Here is a 26,617-nt window from a genome sequence, read left to right as displayed (position 1 = left end):
GGTTTCATAAATGGACAATAGTTGTGTTGGCTGCCATAAAATCAACTTAATGCCCTGACAACATAAATTACCATCAAACTTTGACAACTTTTGTTCCTAGAAAACAGCTGAAGAATGCTTTTTATCAAAGCGGGGGGAAATGGATAACAATATGTTTTGCTCTGTAGCAGACCATAAATATTTTTATCAATGCTAAGTGGAGAATGAATTAATATTGGAAGCCACAATATGTTTTACTTGATGCATTAAAAACAGTATCTAAGTAATATTAAAGTGACACTTGCTTTTTAAAGTAACTGGTACATATATAGATTACAGTAATGCAATGGAGAGAAAGAGAGAGAGAGAAAGGGAGGGAAAGAGAAAGGGAGAGAGAGAGAGAAAGGGAGAGAGTGTTCTAAGGAACAAGGTTGTATTTGCCTGGCGCTGGGTATTTTTACCAAACCTAAATAACCAAAAAGAATATTTCTTTCTAGTCTTATTTGATCAATGAAGTCCACTGGACCTAAAGGAAAGATAGATTCTTCTGCTCTCATACTACCCTGAATAAATCATTAATTCACTTTCTTTATGGCTCAGTTTTCCCATCAAGTACAATAATTAAACAGGGACCTTTTGAAGACCACAGGATTTATCCTGGGAGGAAGCACCAAATATACCCAAACTGCTAGAGAATCATATCAACATACTTGTAAGAGTGATCTAATGTAGACAACCAATAAACAGTTTTTAAAAGTCACTTTGGTAGAAAACATAACAATAGCTAAATCAATAAATGAGAATTTTGGAAACAAATTGAACATCATTGTTTAGTTGAATTTGCATCACTCATCTAAGCATTCTGCCATCCTATAACTGCATTATTATTATTACTATAACATAACATTACAAACATTTTCTCAGGCATTTTTATAAAAGTATTATCTCTTTGGAAGCAGGATTTCACTGTAAATTTGCCTAGAAAAAAAAATGCTACATTGAATAAAAGCAAGGTCTTCCTGGAATCCAGTGGCATCTCAGAACATGAATATTATGGATGATGTCCAATTAATTCTAAAACAAAATTTATAAACGATATAACTTCCCAAACAGAATTTAAAATTAATTATTTTGTGTCGTTCTCTCCCATATCTAGTCATCGCCTTCTCTTGTCTTTCTTTGCACTACCTCTTGCATTTATTTTCTTCCTTCTAGTCCCGCTGTCACTTTTGTCCAAAACCTCATCACCTTAGAACTGAATTATTGCTGTAGTTTCTTTGCTCCCGTACTCTCTGCACAAATTCATTCTGCCCAGTTCTGCCAAATTTATCTTTTTTTAAAGCACTGTTTAATTATGTCATTTCCCTGCTCAAAAATTTTCAATGACTCCCATCACCTTGAGGCCAAAGGCCAGAGTCTTTAGCTGGAATCAGAGCCTCTGGCTATCTGGGCTCACCTCCTTTTCCAATTTTGTCTTTTCCAGTTCCCTTGAAGAAGCCTTCAGGATAATAAATGTACCTGCTGCTGGCCACCTCCACCCCAAGTGCCTGCCTGGCCAGTGCCGTCCATCCTCTCTGCCTAGACAGTGGCCTTTTTTTGTGAGGCCTTTTCCACTACTTTAACCCATAGTCAGCATCTCCAGCCATGAAACTGTAGTAGTCTTTTTTTTTCTTTTTCATTAAACACAATTTATTTCACTGTTGCCATGTTCCTTAACTTCAATTTTTGTTGCTTAATGGTTTCCATGTCTTTTTTCTCTAATTAATTTATAAAGCTGTTTGAGGTCAGGGTCTGCGTTCTTATTCTCTGCCAATCTCCCTAGCACACAGTTATGAAAATAGTGGGCAATCAGTGATACTTGTTTAATGAATGAATGCAAAAATGCTGCTCTAGGCTTCTTGTAAGATTAGGATGAAAGATATTCAGTTGTGTTTGTAACTTGCGGTATTTAGAAGAGCAATTTATGCATGTAGGACAGTTTTCCGGAGTTTCATAAACCTGTTTTAATTTTTAAGTTCTTAGTAGAACTGTAGATTATAAAATATAAGCTGAGCACAGGAGAGTTATAATGTTAAAATCTGACTTTGATGTAAACTTGAGCACCATTAGACTAAACACAAAGTGGTGCATATTCATCGATTTAGTACTAATTTTTTGAAAGTTCCTTACTAACAGAAACTTCAATAATTTCTAAACAAAACTGAAATCATTTTAAGACATTCAGAGGAAAAAAGATAAGTATGCAGCAGTCCAGAGTCTTTAGTTTATAAAAGTTATATATTTTAGCTTATAATATTCTTAGAACATGGATGTTGAACTCGACAAGACCTGAGTTGGAAACCCAGTTTTGCTACTTATCAGGGGTGCCATCTTATGTCAGTAATTCAGTGCCTTTGAACCTTAAATATCTCACAGGGAAAATGGGAATACTAATATCCAATTCATTTGAAAATCCTGAGATAAAAAAAGCCTCTTTTGAGCTGTATATTAGGATAAGGAACTTAGGACACCTTGCCCAGTACATGGCACATTAATAAAATTGTAGCTACTATTATTGTGTGTGTGTGTGTGTGTGTGTGTGTGTGTGTGTTTAACTTTTTACCTCCCTTCCTCTATGGAGGCAAATGGCTTCCCTAATAGTTAAAAGAGTGAGCACAGGAGTCTCAAAATCTGGGTTTGAATTGTGGCACTACCTTTTTACTGGTTTACTCAACTATATCAGAGGACATATGAGGAAAACAAAATATCCTTGCAGGGACATTCTGAAGACTAAGAATGATCTATTTTAAAGGGTCTCCACAGAATAGGCACTCTATGAATAGCAGATATAATTCTTACTATTGGCCCAGTGCACAGATTTGTGCACATTGAAAGGGAAATAATTAGAAGAAATATTTTAATATTGCCATTTGCCCTTTCTCCCTCAGCGCCTGTGAGCTGGGAGGCAGCCCTGCCCCCTGCCCCCTGCCATCGCTGCTGGTCACCATCTGCATAGTAATCAGCGGGGCGATCAGCCCCCGCCTGCCCGGCTCCCTCAGCACCTGGGAGCTGGCCAGTGGCCCCACACCCCACCGCTGGTTGCCATCTGTGGGGCAATCGGTGGGGCAATTGGGCCCCCACTCACACCTGCCTTGGCCTGGCGCTGCCCGCTCACCTGCTCCACCATCCCGCTGCGGCCCCACTCTCATTGGGGCCCATTGGGGCCGGCAGCACCTCCACTGCTGCCCGCTGCCAGCACTGCGCTGCCAAAGCCCGCCATGTTCCACGCCCCCTTCTGGTAGTCAGTGCACATCATAGCAAGCAGTCAAACACCTGGTCTCCTGGTTGAACTCCTGGTCGAACCACCACCAGAGGGGACAATTTGCATATTAGGCTTTCATTATATAGGACTAGAGGCCCGGTGCATGAAATTCATGCATGGGGGTGGGGTCCCTCAGCCCAGCCTGCACCCTCGCCAATCTGGGACCCCTTGGGGGATGTCCGACTGCCAGTTTAGGCCCACACTTTTAACAGATGACAGCTCCATTGTTGTTTCTTTCTTTTCATACTTAAACCCATTGGTATTAGTAGGTATTCAAATTGTGTATACATTTTGGGCGGACACCCTGTATTTCTCTAGTCAGTGGTGAAAGGAACCAATGGCAGGTTTGGAACGCCCAGACTGGGAACCTCGCTCACTCCCCACATGTCTCCCCACTCTGCTTTCCACCTTAGCAGGCAGTGGGAGAATCAATGTTTTCTCTCATTAACTTGGAAAAGCATGTCCTGTCCCCTGCTGCCTGGCAGGAGTGCGCTAGGCCCTGAGCGAGTGAGGCTCAGTAGGGCGGCCTTCACTCATGGACGCCAGCGCCCTGAGTGCACATTCCTCCTCTGCAGTTGCTCTGACCCTACCGCCGTTTCACTGAGAGGACAGACCTCCTCACATCCTCTGGGTTCCCGACCTCGAACGCTGACCGAAGGCACCTCAGTGAGGGCTGCCCCATGCCCACCAGGTGTGTCTGTCTGCACCTGCTCCCACCTCAGCACCTGCATTAGCCCCATGGAGGTGATCTTGTCACTGCACTGGCCTCCACGGGAACAGGGCATCACCACTCCGCCCTCTCACTGACATCTCACAGCCACCTGTCCCGAGCACCCAGACACGCTCCAAAGGACGTGAGTTTGCGGGAGGGGACATGTGCACGTCGTGTCGGGGATGTAGGCACGCCGGGGTTGACAGAAGTGCCACGGAGGGGAGGGGGGAACATGCATGCACTGTGGTCTGGGACTGTTGCAGGCATGTATGGGTGACAGCGTTCTAAGGGACGTTCGCACCCAAGGTGAGGGGATAGGATGCGTGCACCAGAGACCTGCGCAGATCTGTAAACCCGTGCGGTGCACCCAGGAGGACGTCAATCTGGCCTGCCACCATGGCTGTCCCTGCAATCGCACACCTTCTGGGCCAGGAGATGGCACTGATGACCCGCAGGTGCTGCTTCAGCTTGGCCCGCAGGCTCTGCTTGGTGCTGCTCACAGCTGCTGCCACCATGTTGGGAGTACAGGCCACTCTCTGCTGGGCCCCGCCTCCCCCGTCCCCACTGGGCCAGGCCTGTGGTGGAGGGGCCTCACCATGTGCCTGAGGACCGCAGCCAGGGCCCCAACGGCTGCCCCCATCCCCAATGCCGCAAGTCCCCGCCCACCCGCACCTGCTGCTCACGTAGCCTGCTGATCGGTCTTTACTGTGACAGCATCCTGACCAATTTGCATATTACCCTATTATTAGTATAGATGAGGCTTCTCCCAGACAGGGACCATCCTGCTATATATTGAAGAACCCATGTTCACAAATATTTTTTAAGTAATAGAAGTAGGAAAAATTTCCTCTATTATATTTCACTACTTTGCAAAAAAACATAATTTAATATTGTAAAAATTATTTTTATAAACATTTGTATAATTTATAAGGAATACACTCTAAAAATATTCCTCAAATTAACCATTTGTTGCTCCATTATACCAATCATTATCCTTACAAGCCATTCCACCATCAAGGTGCTTAATAATTAACAATAATGATAAAGTTCAAATATTAAAGAGGCTATTATAATAGGTTAAATGTGTTATTGTCATAGGCTATATTTTTCAAAATACTTGACAGTTAAAATTGGTCAGATGCAATTGAGCAATCGATCATAGATTCTCCATCTCAGCAGTAGATCCTGGAAGTGGAGGCTTCCTCTAGGCAAGCTTTGACAAAAGACACTTATGAAAGTGGTTTCTTAATTTATTTTTGATTTCTTCAGTACTGTTTAAAATATCAGCTAGGTTGCCTATTCTCAATCAAGTTAAAATGCAATTTAAGCCCTAACTGGATTGGCTCAGTGGATAGAGCATCGGCCTGTGGATTCAAGGGTCCCAGGTTCGATTCCGGTCAAGGGCATGTACCTTGGTTGCGGGCACATCCCCAGTGAGGAGTGTGCAGGAGGCAGCTGATCAATGTTTCTCTCTCATCGATGTTTCTGGCTCTCTATCCCTCTCCCTTCCTCTCTGTAAAAAATCAATAAAATATATTTTAAAAAAATGCAATTTAAAATATCTGATAGGTGGTTTCTGGAATTTATCATGTAAACAAAGGAAAATAAAAAATATGGGTATATTCTTATAGTAAACTAGAGGCCTGGTGCACAAAATTCATGCACTTGGGCAGGGGGGAATCCCTGAGCCTGGCCTGCGCCCTCTCGTAGTCCGGGACCCCTCGCTCCTTATCACCTGCCTGCTCTCTCCTTACCACTCAGCTCACTGTTCCTTAGCACTGCTGCAGAGGAGGGAGAGGCTCCTGCCACCACCACCATGCTCACCATCTGTGAGCCCGGCTTCTAGCTGAGCAGTGCTCCCCCTTTGGGAGCACACTGACCACCAGGGGGCAGCTCCTGCATTGAGTGTCTGCCCCCTGGTGGTCAGTGCATATCATAGCAATTGGTTGTTCCCGTCATTCTGCAGTAATGGTTGCTTAAGCTTTTATTATATAGATAACTTCCTTAAATCTAAATACATGCAATAGGTCATATGCTGAGATTCATTATTCTCTAAACTCAGTAGGGATGTAATTAAATGCTAAGAAATGGAAAGTACTTTACAGTTTTATAACACTGAACTGTTCTTGCTATCATAATAAGTGAGGCACATGCCTATTTAGTTTATTAACTAAATGTGTGCCATAGTTTATTAACTCACCAAATACATCTAACTTCCCTTCAAAACAAGACATTAGCAACAAATGAAGTGCCATTAATTTCTATGAAAAACTTTTAAAGAAATTGTTTCAAGAACAAGCAGCCTGGATCCCACTGAGGCCCTTAGGGATTTCAGGTACTCTGGAAGGTACACATGTAGTTTATTTTATTTTATTTTATTTTTTGAGCTTTGTTTTAAAAATATCTTTATTGATATCTCTATTGTTGAAAGTATTCCATATGTCTCCCTTTTCCCCCCATTAACCTCTTCCAACCCACCCCCACACCCCCATGGTACACGTGTAGTTTTAGAACCATGTATTTAAGGATAATATTACTCTTAATCCTTCAAATGAATAGCTTGTCTCACAACCATCTTTTATACAAGATATGTGTCTCCATATACAACAGTCCTGATTTCCAATGTTTTGTCCTATATATATCCAGTGTTTGGTTTAGTGATTGTGGCCATTATAGTTACATTTTAAAACATGATCTAACATATCCTAGGGATAACTGACAACTGAACAGCCTTGAATCAGCACTGGTACTAGGGTAATATCTTCTAGGTCTGCTCCCAGATGCTTCCACAGGCATGGAATTTCTTTGTCTTTGATCTTTACCTCCTTTCATTGCTTCCACCTTCCTCCCATCACCTGCTAGGGAATTCAAACCTTTTGGGGACTTCTTACTTGTTTCAATGTTTATATTCACCAGACCCATAATTATAGTTTATGTCTATAGTACCAATGATAATTTCAAAGCCATTTACAAAAAAAATATTTTGATACTCAAAATAACTGAGGAAACTGAGGATAAGGAGGCACATGCATCACCTGAAGTTGTGTCAAGAGGATCTGCCTCATGACTGAATCCGAGTCTCACTTTACCCCATTACTGCCTCATCATTTCTTGGTCTTTGGGTTAGACTTACATTGGAAATTCTTTCCCACCAGTTGTGTGATTTTTAAATATGTTGTTTAGACTATTTTAATTTTAGCTTTTTGGTTGGTAAATGGGGGTAACAATCCCTATTTCATAGGGTATTTTGAAGATTAAATGAAATAATGTTCGCAAAGTAAAAAAGAACCCCCCAACAAACCTAGAATAAGATAAGCATTCAAAAATGTTAGTTCTTCCCATCCCTTCTCATGGAAATACTTTACCTGAAGGTAGTTTCTTTGGGTCCACAGAGGATTTCTAAAGCTCCTCTGTAATTAAGCAGTGGGCCAGAAGGGCAGAGTATACTTAATGTATCAGCAGGGTGACAAAATTTAATTTAACCAAGGATTTATCAATCATCTACTACATCCCGGCACAGTGCTAAGTGCTACAGATGCACTAATGAAGCAGCAGCGGCCAAGGAATTTTGGCAGCGACAAGAACAAGACTTGATGATTTCCTAGAAAATGAAGAGATTCCAAGAAGGCTAGTCTGCCAAGTTTAACAGAGCTCTTGGTAAATTCTCCAAAATAATTTAAAATAGAATAAAATGATTTAAAAATTTATAAATTTTGGAGTTTACTCTTTGATGGCAAGTGAATACATTTTATTCACTTGTTAGTAATATTCACCTCCTCTCAGGGCCACAGGGCTCCTGTTTGCAGAATGGTGATAACGGTATTTTATAGCATTATGAGAAAACTAAGATGGAATATTACTGGGTATACAGTAGTAACTAGGTAATGATTTTTTGAGTGTTTTATATGTATTAGATATTCTAAGCCTTTTAAAATTTGTTAGCTCATTTAAACTTTACAACAACTCAAGGAGATGGATGGAATTACTACTCCTATTTTAGAGATGTAGACATTAAAGCACAGAAAGTTGTTTTTCTTTTTTTCAAAAAACCTTGACCAGAGCACCCAGCTAGTAATTGGCTGAGTGGGAACTCAGACTTAGGCAGTGTGGCTTCAGACCCTGTGTCCTTTACCCCTGCCCGCTGCTGCCTCACTACATCATTACAGCTCATGACATGCCCTTTTCTGCTGCTCTGGAATCTGGCATACAAAAATGTGGCAGATCCTGCCTTTCCAGAAATAAACAGTGGCACTGAGGACACAGGACATGGGCATAACGAGAAAAAAAGCAGTATGTGGATCACGTTGTCAAATGCCAGAGAAAGGGTGTAACTACACGTTCTATAGAAGTTTGGACCACAGCAAATATTGGGGATGGAGAAAGCAGCAAGAATTTGTAGTGGAGGTAGACCTTGACTTAGGTCTTGGAGGGAAACCAGGACTAAAACCAGCTCAGATGAACTGGGTGTTATTTCGGATGGTCAGAGCATGGGGAGAGCAAGGACACAGACCCAGTGGTCAGTGTCCTTGGGAGGAAGGTTTCTACATGGGAACACCGAGGCTAGAGAGCAGGAGGCATTTAAGTCACTTTGTAGGATGATTTCAAAGCCCGAGAGAATAAAGAGACTTCCCACTGCAGGGCGGCCGGGGTGTGAGTGGCCCTGTGCACGTGTTCACATACGCCAGGCCGTCCCATAGGTTTTCAAAAGGCTGATGGGGTGGGGGTGTTACACGCAGAAGCACACAGAAGTCTTCAATGCACATACCTACATTCAGACACTTCCCAGTTATTCCAGCGATGATTATCTGGTTGGTGGATATTCCATGGCCTCTCCTTCCCTACGGCCTGTCTTTTGGGCTTGTTCCCTGCTTGTCAGCACCTGAGGGTAGAGGCAGAGACAACGTGAGTTTCCAATTAGTCATTTCCCCTCCCCTTCTTCTTAGTAGGTGTGGTTAAAAATTTGCTTTGGGAAGGAGAGATATATTGTGGATGATCAGAACATTTCTTTTTTTAAATGGTACTTCCAGTCTCTTTAGTAAACAATTTGCTGATGAAGAGCAGAGCTCACATTTGAGCCTAACCCTGGATTATGTAATTGTTAATTCCCTTTCATCAGAGACATACTCCTAGGTACTTTCAGATAATGTTCTTGTAGCAGGACCTTGGTTCTGCTGAGCTTTTTAGGCGAGAGTGGTTAAATGTACTCTCCTTAAAATTGCTAATATTGCGTGTCTCCAGACGGACCTTTTTATAGGATGATATTATCCATATCAATCATTCTTACCTTTGCTACTTCTTGAATATATTAAACAATTGCTGTTGCTTCCTAAATTGAATAGATTATCAGAAGACCTGGGTAATTCTCTAGCTGCAAAGTACATATTTGGCTCTAAAATTAAAGTGTTGGATAGATAGAAAAAGAAAGAGATGGGGAAAATAAAACAGATTGCAATGAAACAAATTTTCAATGCCAAATTTTTTTTTTAAAATATATTTTATTGATTTTTTACAGAGAGGAAGGGAGAGAGATAGAGAGTTAGAAACATCGATGAGAGAGAAACATCAATCAGCTGCCTCCTGCACATCTCCTACTGGGGATGTGCCCGCAACCCAGGTACATGCCCTTGACCAGAATCGAACCCGGGACCTTTCAGTCCACAGGCCGACGCTCTATCCACTGAGCCAAACCGGTTTCGGCAACCAAATTTTTTTTTTAAAGTAGGATTTCATTATTTCAGGCTATTATTAAGAATGTATATGACATTGAATAGATTGTAGGAGCCCAGTCCCAATATATTGTTATCACTAGTATATATTTGAATATAGTAGATGTAAAAATTATCCTAGTCCAAAATGGCCAGAATACCTACCTTGAATACCCATATTTTAACTTGGGTCTCTTGTGTGCAAATATATTTAGGGTGCAAAGCAAACACACACACACACACACACACACACACACACACACCCTCTTAAGAAGAGGAAAGACCTTAAAAACTTATATACTTGGTTAATAACCAGCTATCAAATCTGTTGTTCTCCTCTTTGGTTCATACTGCATTATATTATTTCCAGTTCTTCCACTTGAATCCTTGTCAGCTCTTCACCTCACAATCCCAACATTCCCCAAATACTTCTAGAGAAATCAGAGAATGAGTAGAAATAAGTGCCTCCATTTAATTCAGGACATGGCACACATCAGTAGTGCCCACCTGTAAACTGGCTCCATTGCTCATGAGAATGTCTGGGCATGTTCATAGGCCTGTTGACCGCAACATAAAATAAAGCAACGCCTCAACTACTCTGCTTCTGAATTTTTTTGATAAACTAGAATTATTTCTAAAGTTCTCAAATAAACAGAAATCATTATAATTATGAATAATTAAAACGCTAAACTCAAGAGGGCACTCAACATTTATTACACTGTAGAATTCATCCCCTAAGGGTAGTACCTTCAATTAGTTCAGTTTTACAACACAAGAAAAAATGTGACAATCACTAATTACAGGTGTTAAGTACAAGGAGCAAAACAAGCTAACTTGCCTTTAAATCACCCTTTTCCACCCAGAAAGGCACTGCTCACTTTTAGATTCTTAACATTTGTACTAATTCCAGACCACAGAAAAGCAATAGATAATAGGAAAACATTTATTTTTTAAATTTGCAAACATTGATTAAGCACCTGCCATGTGTCAGGGTTTATGTTAAATGAATAACATTCCAGTATAAGAACTAGCTAATGGTTATTTTTAAACATATAGAAACATATATACAAATTTGACTATATCAATATATTTGTATATTCTTACAAATATAAAGTTTGGAGTATATATCTATAATTTATAAAATGAAGCTATTCAGTTGTTTTCCTCATTATTCTTTTTAAATTTTTTTTCTTTTTCTTTTCTTTTTTTCTTTATTGATTAAGGTATTACATATGTGTCCTTTCCCCCTATTACCCCCCCCCACCCCCTCCCCCCACTCATTCCCTTTCACCCCCCTGGTGTCTGTGTCCATTGGTTAGGCTTATATGCATGCATACAAGTCCTTTGGTTGATTTCTCCTTCTTACCCCCACCCTCCCCTACCTTCCCCCTGAGGTTTACTGTCTGATTAATGCTTTTCTGTCTCTGGATCTGTTTCTGTTCATCAGTTTATGTTCTTCATTATATTCCACAAATGAGTGAGATCATGTGATATTTATCTTTCTCTGACTGACTTATATCGCTTAGCATAATGATCTCCAGTTCTATTCATGCTATTGCAAATGGTAAGAATTCTTTCTTTTTTACTGCAGCGTGGTATTCCATTGTGTAGATGTATCACAGTTTTTTCATCCACTCATCTGCTGATGGACACTTAGGCTGTTTCCAAATCTTAGCTATGGTGAATTGTGCCACTATGAACATAGGGGTGCATATATCCTTTCTGATTGGTGTTTCTAGTTTTTTGGGATATATTCATAAAAGTGGGATCACTGGGTCAAATGGGAATTTCATTTTTAGTTTTTTGAGGAAACTCCATACTGTTCTCCACAGTGGCTGCACCAGTCTGCATTCCCACCAGGAATGCATGAGGGTTCCTTTTTCTCCGCATCCTTGCCAGCACTTGTCATTTGTTGATTTGTTGATGATAGCCATTCTGACAGGTGTGAGATGGTATTAAATTATAATAAATTATTTTAATTTTAAAAATTAAATCACAGAATTATTTAGATTTTTCTTCCTCAGACACTCCTTTATAAAAAATATGTTTTTTTATTAAAAAACAAAATATGTCCTTTTTCTTTGTCAGTAATAAATGCTTTATAATCATTAGGATGATTCTAAGATGTTTATAGAACTAAGATGTAAGTCAAGTTGGACATGGTTTAGCAAATAGTAACTGTAGTTTTGTATCTAGGAGATTGTAGTAAAGCAGATTCTTTGCACTGATTCAATATCAATTTGACAACCCTGACCTTTTACTAAGTATGACTTTAGTGAGATACCTTTTGTCTTTCATTTATAGGGGAAAGAACTCATTAGAAAGGCAATGCAAGGAATTTCAGAATAATAAATCTCAAGTTAACAATTCTACTTTTAATGATTAGTTGCCTGAATCTTGTATTTAATTATAATGGTTACTTTAAATGATTATATTTAATTTAAACATAATTAGCTAAACCTTGATGTTACTGCCTCATCTATTTTGAAATTAATTATAAAATAGCTCAAAAAGTGCTGTGACACTTTAATATTAAAATGGATCAGAATCAGTTTGCATCTTTTGTTGGTTTCAGTTGTGAACTTTATTGAGCATTGGGTACGACTGTGGGTCTCTGGCATGGCCATCATATAGTAGAATAAAATATATGCAATTGATGTTTCCTCTATACATACCAGGCAATCCTTTAACCTACCAGGCAATACTAGTCTATAATCAAAGATATGACTGGTTAAGCTTTAAAGGAATTGAAATTTTATAAGTAAATTTTGCCCTTAATACATTCGGGAGGAACCACTGTTTTTAGCAGGTGATTCATATGTGTGTAGCTAGCCTCTGCACCTCACATTCTTTGAGTCAGTCTAATGATATAATCAGAAAGTGTTTCCAGGAAACGTTCTGAATTTAACTTCTATTTAGACAAACAACATGGTTTATATATACAGGAACCAAGAGAGAAGGGCTAGTGATGTACGATTGTTTTTCCTGGTCTACAGAACATGAGAATACTGAAAAACACTCACCATAGCCATTCAGAGACGGGTTCATGGTGCTGTGAGAAGTGACATCCATGAATGTTCTCAACCCTTGATATGCAAAACTGATATACTGTGCACATTTGTTTATTAATGATATTGCTACTGTTTATTAGGTACTGAGTATGTATTAGACACTGAACCAAATGCTGAATGAGGTGATATTATTAGGCCCACTTTACAGATGAACAAAATGAGGCTTGGGTATGCTGAGGTACTTGCCCAAGGTCAAGTGATGGAGGCAGGATGTGAAGCCTCACTTCACAGATCTGCACCTCACTGTCCCCAGCTCTCCTTCTCAGAGGTCTAAGGCATTCTCATTGCCTACAACCACCACCAATACCACAAAAATGTCTCCCTTGCAAAAATAGTGTGAGCTAATTAAAAGGTGGCTTAACTATTAATACCAAAAATCTGTTGTCCCCAGTACTAATACCCTCTCATGCCAATATGTGCAGAATTTTCAAATATCTTATTAAAACCTGGGCCTTTTACTCTACAATGAGCCCTTTTAGTTGGGAGAATCTGTTGCCCCCATTCCCTGACATGAGCTCAAACCTTCTGTACCCCAGCCCGCCCTGTAGGAATTTGAATTCTGAGCAGGTTATCAAGTCAGACTCAGCTAACACATCCAGTGAAGTTGTGTAGAATATTTCTCTTGCATTCACACAAGTGCTGTTATGTGGCCTACCAGGATGCCTGCGAGCTATCCGGTATCTCAATTACCTCCTCTGCCATCTGTTTCTGTTTCTCTCAGTCCTGCTCCCTGGTTCACTAAACAATGAATGATAGATACTCACACCCAAGAGTTAGACTCAGGCACATTCTCTGCAAAGAATGTAGGTAACAAATAGATATCTCTCCCATTTAGATATTAGATTGCAATCAAAGCCACAGTTATCCATTGATTTTAATTTTAATGTTTCAAGTATCCGTCACTATCTTAACTTTGGACACCCTCACAAGGTCCAAAGGACTGGGACCATCAGAGTAATCACAATGGCGAGGAACCAGAGTGGGGAGACGGGCAGCCTCATCTGCTCTGTGCATCTTGCGAAGGCCTTTAAATACCATCTGTTTTCTGCTCTTTTCTGGCTACCGTTTTCCCTAGGCTAAAAGATTTAAAAATGACTAGGGAAAAGAAAAAGCAACCTGAGAAACTAGTTTGAGATTTTAATTCTTTATTTCATCTGCCAGCCACTGAAATGCAGTTAACTGCAGCAAGTGTTCCTCCTAGATAAGGGAATTGTTGCTTCACATATAATTACATTGCCTCTACCGGTAGACATAGCCAACCGTATCATCTCCATACTATTAGAAGTGCTAGGAAGTCTGAAAAGAATCCATTTTAAGGAGGGTCAGAGTTACTTTTATTTTACTTCAAACCAGGGTTATCATGGAATAAAACTGATAACTCTTTTGGAGGAACAATTTTTGGAATATAAAAAAGTGCATTGAAGGGTAAATGAAACTGACTATTGTGACTGGCAGCAAGTTCAGGCATTTTGTGTTCTTTTGTGTTTGCTTTGGAATGTTAAACAGGTAGGGTTCTTTTTAAAAGAAAACATTTTATTCAGAACATTCTCCCATGAAAGCCATCTTTGACAAACTGTCATTTTTTGATATATTACTACATGTCTGCCCTCATTTTACATTCAAAAAAGGCAAGCAATGTTTTAACAACTTTTGACAAGCATGGGGAATTAAACTTCCACAGAACTGACTCCTAATATAATGTTGTAGCCTTATATTTTCCATTTTGTACTTCTTTATGGCAGGCCACAACATTTTTAATTATGTCGATTTCTGGTTGAAAAAAGTGCAGAGAAATTAAAGACATGCAATTAGAATAGGAAAACTTGAATTCATTCATAATATTTCAAGCATATAATTCTGAAATTTGTTAGGATAGCTATAGATATATCATTGGGTGAATTAAAAATAAGTAACAGATAAAGTAAAAACTTTTCCTAGAAAACTGAGAAATCTCAAGAAATTCAGCTACTTCTTATTTATACTCACATGTTACCCACTAGCCCATATCATCCTGCCTACTGGGAATCTCACTTGAATAACCACAGGCACTTCAAGTCAACAAATTGCCCCTCATCCTGTGTTTCTGACTCTGACCCTGAGTGACTAGCGTCCTGATTATTTTCTAGCCTTCCTGTCTCCACTCCACCCTGCCTCTGCTCATTCATTCATCCATTTATTTATTCAGAGCTTCTTCCAGTTCCAAGAATATGTCAGGTTCTTGCTCCTTTGCTTAGATCACTATCCCAATCAACCTGGTTAATTTCTTCTCTTTTTCTTAGTCTCAGCTTGGATGTCACTTTCCTCAGGAGGATTTGTCTGACAATTCTCTTCTAGGTGTCCTTTCTCTAGATTATGTAGAACCCTGCTCTCTCCAACCCAAGAACCTTTCATACAGTGACATCATCGTCTCTTCGTATCCTCAATGGACTGTAAGCTCCATGAAGAATAAAGCAGGGCTATCTTGTTTGCTGTTAAATCCCCACTGCTTAGACTGGTGCTTGAAATATTCTGGCTGCTCTCAAACACTTCATTAAAAAGATTAATAAATCATTTGAATGAGAAGTTCATATATCACCATTTTTTTTCCTTTTGGTGATAATATAAACTGTTAAATATAAGCATTTTTAAAAAATATTAGCTTATTGGGTTTGGCATGTGTTAATGTTATTGTTCCCATTTGATTATTTCATTTAGCTGGAACAAGTTTCACATTTTGGTTCAAGAGCTTTCTCATACTACCTCTCTATAAATATGTGCAATAGGTCTGGCTAGAGTGGCTCACTGGTTGAGTGTCAGCCTATGAACCAGGAGGTCATGGTTCAATTCCTGGTCAGGGCATATGCTCGGTTGCAGGCTTGATCCCCTGTGTGGGCATGCAAGAGGCAGCTGATCAATGATTCTCTGTCATCATTAATGTTTCTATCTCTCTCTCCCTTTCCTTTCCTCTCTGAAATGAATAAAAATATATTTAAAAAGAATGTGCAGTAGAAGCCAGTGTAGGATGTTCAGCTCTGGAATGCCATGTTTGTATTTGAGTTCATAATGGAGATGTGTCATGGTAATGACAAGGGTCCATTGAAAGAGGGCTAGAAGAATTGATGGAGACGAATATATAACATCTGTTAGATAACATATAACAGCTTACGGTCTTGCTTTATATCACTGTGTCATTATAATCGGGTAACTATTAGAGAGACACTGTGCCTGGAAAAGGAGAAAATTTAAAACCAGTCCCCATTCAGTGAGTCAGGGAAATGGAGCTGGAGAGGAGACATCTTATGAATATTGTTATTAGATAATCAAGAGCTGTAATAATCAATATACTCTTGAAGTACCTTAAATCTAATAAAGCAGCTGTGGATAACTCAATTAGGATTATGACAAATTCAGGCAATTGGTTCAGGGTTCTTTGCATCCAAAATTCAAATAAGCAATCAAAGTGAAATTACATTAGCTGACCTCCTCAGACCACCTCTGAAATATAGGAGGCATTTATTAGGCATACCCCAAATAACAGCATGCCATAACCGTTTCCATATTTCACACTCGCCTTTGGCTACGGGGAAGCGTGGATGTGAGGGTAAGGGCACAGAAGGGAGAGACAGAGTTCCTTGCAAAGAGATAAGTGTAACTCATTTAAAAAATTGCCACACCAGTACTTTTCTTAAGTCAAGATTAAAAATACGATGAGCTTATAGAATGTTATCTTCCACAGCAAAAGTAATATAAAACCAATTTTTATTCCCACATAAATTACTTAACACAGCTGCCACGGACTGGTTTTACATATTAATGCTGGTGTCGATGGACCGTCATCTATAAAAGACATTCTGTGTATTTTTTAGGCTTCAGCCTTTAGTCTTAGTTTCTTTAATAAACTCTTACTTCTTGTTTTGAATTGTATTGACATATTTCACCAGGAGCACCCAGGGAGTTGTTTTCTCTGGCTCTCTTCGGGTCTTCCTGGGGCCATCGTGTGAATGGTGGCCGAAAACAACTCCAAAGGCCACAATCATGGTGAGAACATTAAAACACAGTATACATAGTCCTCACTAAAGAAATACATTTGCTTTAACTGAACTGTATTTTCATCTCAAGAATTGTTCACCCCAACCCCACCTCTTTCCAAAATGCTTCTTGGTAGCAATTCTCATTTTGAAAGGGGGCTTCAGGTTTATTCCGGGGGAACTGACGTTCTCCACGTTCTTTTGGTAATATGCTTTTTATCAGATCAGTAGGAACAATGTGAAAACACCTGTCACAGTCATTTCAAATGTCTGTCATCTACAAATCACACATAAATGATATGTGGTTGCAATGTGGCCCTTGAATGGGGGACTTTTTTCAAGAAAGACACACAAATGCTATTGAAACTGTAAAAGGGCACCCTGCAAGCAAAAGCCACTTGTAGCATTTGCGGAAACCTACCGTTTTTATTTTTATCTTTAGCATAACGGAGAGAGCATTTCTGAAAGAACTAATGTTGCTTCTCATTCACATGGAGTATTACATACACATGCACGCCTACTCCCAGGTATAGATGCCATTCAAATAAACTCTGCAGGCTGCAGCTGGAAACAAAGTCAGGTTAGCAACCAAGCTTTACTGAATACCTAACTCGGGGAACAGACAGCTACCTACATTCTTACCCCATGCCACCCCTCCCCACAAAACAAAGAAAGGTGATTGTTGAACATGTACAGGTTTTTTAAAAAAGCACAGAGAAAGGCTCTAGGTTATTAATCTATTTTTATGTCCTACATACCAATTCTTTTCTATGGTCTTAACTTACATGCTAGTCACTCTCAGAAATTGGAATGCTCCAAGATATTCTATTGTGCAGCCAGAGCTGAGAATCCTGCTCTAAAGCCTTTTTCTTCTCTGCGATTTAGTGACAAACTCCCTTCCCATTTGTCGCTTCTGTCATCCATGCACATCTGCATTTCCCTCACAACCAAGTCACCTTTCACCAGGACTTGAAAGTTATATTTTCCTATCCTTTCTGGCCTCAGAACTGTAATGCAATTCTATTGTAGTTTGCATGTGAAGTATTAGACATTTTAACATCCAGATTCAAGGAAGCAAGGATGTATTGAAATAATGCTCACATTTATTATCTAAAAGAATAACACTTGAAATAGCTTTGGACATGGGGTTGCAATTTTATAGGAAATGATAAGGTATGGAGGGCAATGGAACAACATATCCTTCTACTCTTTTAAATTCCACATATTTCAGACTTAAACCTATGGTAACATAATGACACGGTATTATAATCACCCCCCTATTCCTAAGGGGTTGACATTTTAAAAGAGTGTATGTAATATTCAGGTAGGGCTCCAGTGGCTCAAACCTTCCTGCTGCTGTTTTGTAAAGCTGCATGCTCTGTGGTAGTGTGGCTGAGGCAATATCCAACCCTCAAAAGACAATAAAGGACACTCTGGAATGTACCTTCTTTCTAAACAATGGTGGCACGTTATAGGACTCTTTGTCAGCATTTTACTGGTTTCACAAGAATAAAAACAAACACTGAGGTCTTTACCCTGAAATCTACTTCCAGAATTTATCTTACTAACAAAGGACTTAGTCCTGTGAGAGGTGTTCTAGTTATAAAAGAAGAATGTTTCTCTCTAAGAGTTTGTTTGCTATTTATATGCAAAAGTAGGTTTACAGTTGTGAGCATGCAAAACAGAGTTTATTCCAGTATTATTAATTAACTAGAGGCCCAGTGCACAAAAATTTGTGCACTTGGGGGGTGGGGGTGGGGTCCCTCAGCCCGGCCTGTGCCCTCTCACAGTCTGGGACCCCTCAGGGGATGACCACTTGCTGGCTTAGGCCTGCTCCCCGGGGGATTGGGCCTAAGATGGCAATCAGACATCCCTCTGGCATCCCAGCAGCCCTCGGGAGATGTCCACTTGCCAGCGGGGAGCAGGCCTAAACTGCAGTCAGACATCCTTAGCGCTGCTGAGGAGGCAGGAGAGGCTCCTACCACCACCGCTGTACTGGCAGCCATCAGCCTGGCTTGTGGCTGAGCAGAGCTCCTCCCATGTGAGAGGGGTTTGAAAGGCAGTTAATAAAACATAAACTACCTTGCTTATCATGGTATCCCCATTAGAGTGAAGGAATCATCACCATGTATAATTCTTTTCATCTACCAACTGAGCAAATTCTCTACATTAGTCCTATGCAGATGTCCCCAAATATTATAAACTGTTAAATATTCTTTGTCATCTTAACATAAAACCACGTATGGAGCTTTGGTCTTCGAGAACGTCCCTATTGTGAAGATCTTGTTGGCGCTAACGCACCATCTAGACTAGAACTGAATACTGGCCTCCAACAATGACAAAGAACTTCTCTGTGGCCGGTATTGCCATCTGTCCTGGTTTCCACTTAACATGTATATTAGTTGCTTGAATAGATTCTTGGATGGTGAAGGTCACTTGATGGCTGCCCTTTCAGGATGGGGTCATCATGAATAAACTCAAACTGCAGCTGTGGCCAAAGAGAAAAATGACTTCAACTGTTGACAAATGCTTCTGGTCCAGACTTAATGGTGGTCTAATCACATTAAATATAGAAACTATGGGACAAAGGAAAACATGGACTCACAAAAGAATCCCACTGCATATATCTTGACATCCTTTTCCTCTTAAAAGGAACCTCTTCAAAATGTCTAACCCATGTACCTGTATGTTCCCTCTGATACTCCCTCTCCCACTGTTATTTCCAACCATAAATTAATAACTATTATAAAATAAGCATATACTTACAATCGATCATTATTGTCACTCAGTCCTGCCTTTTTGGGTATTAACATGCAATGCTATACATATGAAAATAGGCTCCTTGTTTTATTAGAGAAATACCTAAACAGAAAGCTTTCAAACTGCATTTATCTTGTTGAAATAAATGTTGTGTTCTGGGCAGAAAAAGATGAGATGAAAATAAAATTCATGAGAATCAGTCTTCAGGCAGGTAATTTCTAGGCTTTGGAAATAAAACAATGGGGGGTGGCTCCGTGGAAGAGTCTTTGTCTCAATTTTCGTGGCAGCACCAGGTTAAGTGAAGAGAGTCCTCAGCATACAGTCCAGCACCATCCAACGCCCACCCACTCGCACCTTGCAGCATCAAAACCCGGGGCTTCACAGTGATTCTGAGATGTGTATGGAGAGGACCATTTTATGAGAAAAAGCTTGTTTGTGCCCATTGTGGTCTTCCTAGCCCAATCCCACTCTAGGCTCCAGTGACCATGTTTGAGGCATGTTTCCTTAATTTCTGTGAGTAAAATTTAACTCCATTTTCACTTGATTGATTATAAAAGCATATGTATCTTGACAACACAGACACTTAAATTTCAGGTTCTTCAAAAGATTATAACCTTGAACTCTGTTGGCAAATTCTTCCCCAAAGTTAAAAAAGTGGCATATATAATTTTTAATATCTTATAGAAACAGTTATCTTTTCTTCATGAGAAAAAATATTTTTTTATGGTCCTAAATTCAAAACTGAATTTTTCATATAGTCCTTATATAAAAAAATAACACAGCATTTAAATAACAAAACACATTATCTTGGACAAGGGTTTTAAGATATGGAGAAATGTTTTTCACAGGTTATTTTTGTATCATCTTCCATAAGTGGAGGACACAACATATAATGATTTTTGAAGGCACTTTTGTTGAGATCTTATGTATGAACATAGATTTCTAAATAACTAAATGATGTTAATTGCAAATCCTACTAAGGTACTTATGTGACAGACACTGTTCTAAGCATACTACATACAGAAACACATTTAGTCCTCTTCATTTCTTAAGAGATAGAAACCTACAATTATCCCATTTTACAGGTGAGGGCACTAGCTCACAGAGAGATTAATATCTTGCCCAACCTCACATTCAATGGCAAAAACACAAAGCTAGCACCTGTCTATCTAAGGCAGTGGTTCTCAACCTTCTGGTCCTTTAGATACAGTTCCTCATGTTGTGACCCAACCATAAAATTATTTTTGTTGCTACTTCATAACTGTAATGTTGCTACTGTTATGAATCATAACGTAAATATCTGATATGCAGGATGGTCTTAGGTGACCCCTGTGAAAGGGTCGTTCGACCACCAAAGGGGTCGCGACCCACAGGTTGAGAACCGATGATAAGGCATAGTCCACTTTTTTTGATATAATTTTTTTCAGATAGAATTTTTTGAAGAAGTTGAATAATTATAAATTCAAAACTAAATCCAAGACAAGAGCCTACTGTCTTGTAATTCTAGTGTCAATTAGAAAAGCAACACCCAGGATCAAAGGTGACATTTCATTTTTGAAAACTTAGGAGATTGCTTGTAGTCCCAGAGGGGGCGGGGGCACAGATTATTCAGCTAGAGATCTCAGAGTTATATAATTTGGGGGTTATTGGTCCTGGGGTCATAGCTTTTACCCCAGAGTTATAAAGAGACATACATTATTCCAATATCAACAAAACATATGTTACCACAATCTCTCTTAAGGAAGTTTTATCATAAGCTTCGAGGCCATATACTATGGTGTTATTACTTTTCTCCATAGTTTCCATAGAAGGTTATTCTAATGTGAGTTGTTTTTTTTCCTCTTTCTTTTTTTAAATGTTGCTGGATAGCACCATAGAATCTGTTTTCTTTCTTTCTTTTTAATATTCTGTCATGCTAACATCATAGGAGTCTTTATGGAACCAGGAATAAGTAGTTAATGCTCTGTTTGCCCATTCCTGGAACACATTAAATCAGCAAGCTCCAATTAATCACTGATGGTGGGTCACTGGAGACCAAAGCTACCTGCTTACTGATTTAATCAGCTTTGGTGGGGGAACAGACTGATAAAAGTGATGATGGATTAATATAGTAAAGGTGTGTGTGTGTGTAGGGGGGGAACTTAGAAGGAAACTATAATTCTCCTTAGAAAAGTTAGGAAAGTCTTCATAGATGACATGATATCGGAATCATAGTTTGAACACATATAGCAAACCACAGATGAAGCTGGTGAGCAAAGAAAGGTGTTATTTGTAAAGGGGAACCCTCTTAGAAACAGAGTGTGGCTGTGTTGAGGGGTTGCCAGGGCTGTAGTATTAGCATGTGTATGCGATAGTGTCCCATGGTGGTTAAGAACGTAGATTCTGGCATCACTGTGTCAAATTTGAACCCTGGACTGACGTTGAACAAGTTTATTAACTTCTCAGTGCCATTATTTCCTTATCTATATCATAGGGGAAATAATAGTATTTAAACTGCAAGATTATTAAGGATTAAATAAAATTGCAAAGACGTTAGTATAGTGCTTGGCACATAATAAGCACTCAATAAATGTTAACTATCATTATTATTACCCCAAAGAGACAACTAATTAAGCAATCAATATCACTATTAAAGGTGAAATTTCCTCCCCAAGGTCTTCACACTAACAGTAAGCAATATTAGATCATGCTTATAGAGCCTTTGGACCAGTCCTTTTCTCTATAAATCATAAAGCTGTCCCTGGAAGACAGCTTCACAACTTAGACATTCTGAGTGGTGTCTGAATAGCTGTTTTGCAGCCCATCTAAGCATTCAGATTTCCTGAATTATGAAGCCAGTTGATGAATAGGCACAAAAAAAGTAAGTACAAGAAACTCATATTGTCACTAGATACCTTATGTACACGCTTTAGGACAAATGTATTATTCAAGACATACAAGGTTTATCTTTGGGGGGGGGGATGAATTATATTGAGAAGAACAAGTTATCATTTGAGGCAAATATTTCAAAACCCACCCTCTAATTTTAATTAAATTTGACTTAGACATCTTACCCTTATATTGCTTAAATTTGGGCAATTGATTGGAAGACAGACCCAAAGAAAATACTATTCTAAAAGCTGGCTCCTACTGTCTGAGTGATATTAAATAATTAAGGCTACTTCAAAAGACACCAGTGAAAGATACAAGGTAAGGTAGCAGGACACACAACCTTTACACTGAGATTCCATTTGGGAGTTTAAATCATTATTAAGTCCAGACAACTACTAAGGAATGACTGTTTGAATGGCATTAACAGGGTTAGACAATCCTATTTCCCCAAGCCTAAAAGTCAGCGAGCAGACCAAGTTCCAGAAGCAGGTGATCTTTTCTAGTCTGCTAGATCAGACCACCTGAGGAAGGGGGAAGGAATCATTTTGATGGAAGAAAGTAGCAGCCAAAGTCAAAGAAATCCTGACCACTGAGAAAATGGGATTGAACATGAGTAGGAGTCAAACTGAGGGGCTACTGACAGCCTAGACCGCATGACCATGTCACAAAGCAGGTAAATGTGCCAAGTCAGCGGTTGTGAGCCAACAGGGGTCCGGCCTGGAGAGTGTCCACCTCAATCAAGGAATGCAAGTTTAAAAAAATATTTAAAACACTGTATAGGCCAAGCAAAACACATTTGTGTCCAAGGCCAGGATTCTGTCTGTTTCATGAACCTGTAGGTTGGTGGCCTGTGCTGAGAGGGGAGAAACCGCACTGTGGGGTAGCACTGGTTATATCATACCGAAGGGACAGACATTCCAGTTACATGTGCTCAGGCAGGCGAAAGGTAAAGTCTCATTGGTGAGATCCATGTTAAATTAGGGGACTTAGTGGTAGTGCTACATTCTCCAGTTTGGCCAGTTTGTTCTTAGGATCTCCTGTGTCTTGCCTGTGAATTGGGATGAAGGTGGGTGAGGTGAGCAAAAGAGTATAAAGAGCTTTCCCAAGCTGTCCTTCTAATGAGTGGGACTTTTGGGAGAGATTGCATCCTTTAAGTGAAATAGTTTGGTTTATTTCTTTCCATTTACTCTTCACTTTAAAATGGTACCTAGAAAATTTATTGCCCCAATTCCAATGACAAAGGGAAAAAAATCAGGGACTGGCCCTTGTGAATATCTCCTCCCTTCCTGGTTTAAAACTCAACTACTAGTGTCATTCCAATGACCTATTAGCCAGGCTGGGGCTGCACAAAAACAGACCCGGTTTTCACGGAGGTGAGTACCAGCCTGCAAAGTGACGTCACTGGATATGGATTCCAGTGTGTGTGATGATAAGCCACTGTATTTACAGCTTTTGAAGTTACTAATTTGTTTAATTGTGTTTTGGAAGCTATTTTTTTTTTAAAGGAGGTTTGGTGTCATTAGGAAGGAGAGTCACAAATTTGTGGTGAATGTGTAAAGGGAAAAACATCCATTACACAAGAGGCGGAGAGAGAGCTAAATGAGAAAGCAATTATTCTGAAGGGCAAGGAAGCAAAGGCATCAAGGTGTTATTTTTTGGGTGGTTGTTGGCTGAAGAAGGAAAGATCCTTTTAGCAGCAGGACGGACACAGCATGAAGCCCCAGGGTGGCTACCAGCTGGCCAAGAACCAGCCATTTTTTGGTTGGAGTGAGAAGTGACCTCTCTATTCTGCAGAACAATCAGAATTAACGGAGAGAGGTAGCGGGAAGTGTAAGGGGCACGTAGCACTTTCCTCCTACACACCAGCAGGGCTGTCGGGGAAGTGATTGGTCCGGTGTGTGAAGAAATTCTGGGGCAGCGCTGCCAGTGCAGAAAATGCAATGCATCATTAGAGAAATTAAAGAAATTATTGAGCATATTTGGATGATTCTATACTGTGGACTCTGCTTTGTAAGTTATGTGGATTTAGACAGAAATTGACTAGTAATGAGGGAGTAGTAAAAATAGCTGCTACTGAGTACACGTTTTTGTTTTAAAAAAAGTAAATGCATTGTTGAGATAACTGTGGACTGTAGTCCTAATTCTCATAGTGGCTTATGCCTGAGGAAAGCCAAAGACTTGTTTGTGGTATACACACCAATGCCTCCATGTCCCGGGAGCAGGAACTCAGAGACTTAGTGCCCTTGAACAGGGAGTTGGCCCATAAAGGCTTGCTTTCAGAACAACAAATATTTTTACAGACTTAAAACATTATGTGTGATTTAAAGTAGATACCCAGGTGCTTCCAAGACATTGGGCAACTGTCCAGAAGTAGAACTGAGAGAATAACAGTAGAGGTAAAAATATTAAAATCATAAAATATTCATGCATAAAATAAGGATATAGAATGTTTATATCTTAGCCAAACACATTAAGTAGGAACATAAAAATAGCATATCCAGCACCAAAATTAACAGGAGAAAAGAGCAACATACCATACACAAGAATAAATAGGGGGAAAATGCAAAAAACTGAAAATGCAAGTGCATAAATGACCTAAGTGTTGGTGACTATCACTATAAATGATGCAGGCACTGGATAAGGTACTAAAACAAAATAAATGCACCACTCTCGGTCAGGTCTCTAACAGGTCAGCATGGCATTTTCCAGTGTGTCAATGTGTAGAATATTGGTCCTATAAGATACTGCATTGAAAAATAAAAAAGGTCCATGGTTAATGTATTTGAGAAATGTTGCAAAACATATTTCTCCCTTGGAATTTTATAAAGCACACAAGCAAATTAAAAGCCCTAGAAGTCCTATAGGAAAGAAATGTTTATTATTATTTGACACACAGAGCTCACCATTATAAGGACAAATAAAAATTAAAAACAGGATTCTTACTTCTTCCTGCTGAAAATTAGGGTAGAGACTTCTACCCGCCCTCCTTTTTCTCATCAATTCTCATTAGAATCGATTGTTGGTTGGTTAATTGAAAAAGTTGGCTAAAGTGGGAATTTGACAATTAATACATACTTTATATGTTTCATTTTCATTCAAAACATATGAATCATATTTTGAAGGAGAAACAAGTTGTTTTCTGAGTGCAGGTCTGGTAATTGCTCTTCCTTTTGTTCTTTCTTGCTAAGTCACAAATATTTCATCGTTTACAAATTACAGTTTCATTTCTTCTGATTTATTTTTTACATTAAAATTTTTTATACTGTAACTCATATTTACACAACTGGATTTAAAAAACGATTCTATAAGTATATTCTTGACGTAATTTTTTAAAAATTTTATATCCTAGGGATGGATATATTTTATTTTCAGTTTTTCAAGATTTAAATATTTTTCTTCAGACTTTTAGAGTTGTCTTGTCCATTTCCACTTTGACAGGATTTTTTTTCTTTCATAACAATTTATCTTCATCAAGTCTTTCCAAAGAATTCAACTAAGGTTTAATAGTGAATTAAAATTTACATTTATATTTCTAAGCTTATTAAATACTTAATTAAAATATATTACTACAAGGTATAGAAATAACCTAGGTGTCCATCGATAGATAAATGGATAAAGAAGATGTGATATATTTATATACAATGGAATATTGCACAGCAATAAAAAGAATGAAATGTTGCTATTTGTGACAGCATCGATGATAGAGGGTATTATGTTAAGTAAATAAGTCAGGCAGAGAAAGACAAATACTGTATGGTTTCACTTAAATGTGGAATCTCAAAACAAAAAAACAAAAACAGACTCATTGAAGCAGAGACCAAAAGCATGGTTACCAGAGGGAGGGTGAGGTGAGATGGGTGAAAAGAGGAAGGGCAATGTAGTTGATAATATTGTCATAAGTTTACATGGTGACAGATGATTACTAGAATTAGAAGAGATACAAAATGTCAAATCACTATATTGTACACTTAAAATTAATATAAACAGTATAAGATTATATATCAATTATCTCTATATATATAAAAGCCAAGTGACCAGAATGACTGGAACAACTGTGGTATGACACCCACTGTGGCAGCCAACTGGCCCAATTGGGGCCCCAATCAGACCCCCAACCTCCTGTGGCTCCTCCCCTGGGCCAGCCCCCAATTGGCCCCCCCGGCCCAATCAGGGGTGGGGCCAGCTGACCTCCTGCAGCCCCAGGGGCAGCC

The 26,617-nt window shown here is 39.3% G+C and overlaps 1 protein-coding gene across 8 annotated transcripts in view; it reads right to left on the bottom strand.

Moving 5' to 3' along the window:
- Positions 1-26,617, bottom strand: part of HS3ST5 (heparan sulfate-glucosamine 3-sulfotransferase 5) — a 242,230-nt gene that overhangs the window by 98,637 nt on the left and 116,976 nt on the right. For 5 of the 8 annotated variants that reach the window (XM_036316866.1, XM_036316869.1, XM_036316864.1 and 2 more), the window contains one exon: positions 8,758-8,871. The gene's annotated coding sequence lies outside the window, so the exon portion shown is untranslated. The remainder of the gene's footprint in view (positions 1-8,757; positions 8,872-26,617) is intronic. The other 3 variants (XM_036316872.1, XM_036316870.1, XM_036316871.1) reach the window with 1 other exon arrangement.

Source organism: Myotis myotis, unplaced genomic scaffold (assembly GCF_014108235.1).
Source record: "Myotis myotis isolate mMyoMyo1 unplaced genomic scaffold, mMyoMyo1.p scaffold_m19_p_7, whole genome shotgun sequence".
Lineage (NCBI taxonomy): Eukaryota > Metazoa > Chordata > Mammalia > Chiroptera > Vespertilionidae > Myotis > Myotis myotis.
Note: the sequence above shows the minus strand (reverse complement) of the source record. Positions and strands in the feature narration are given on the sequence as shown.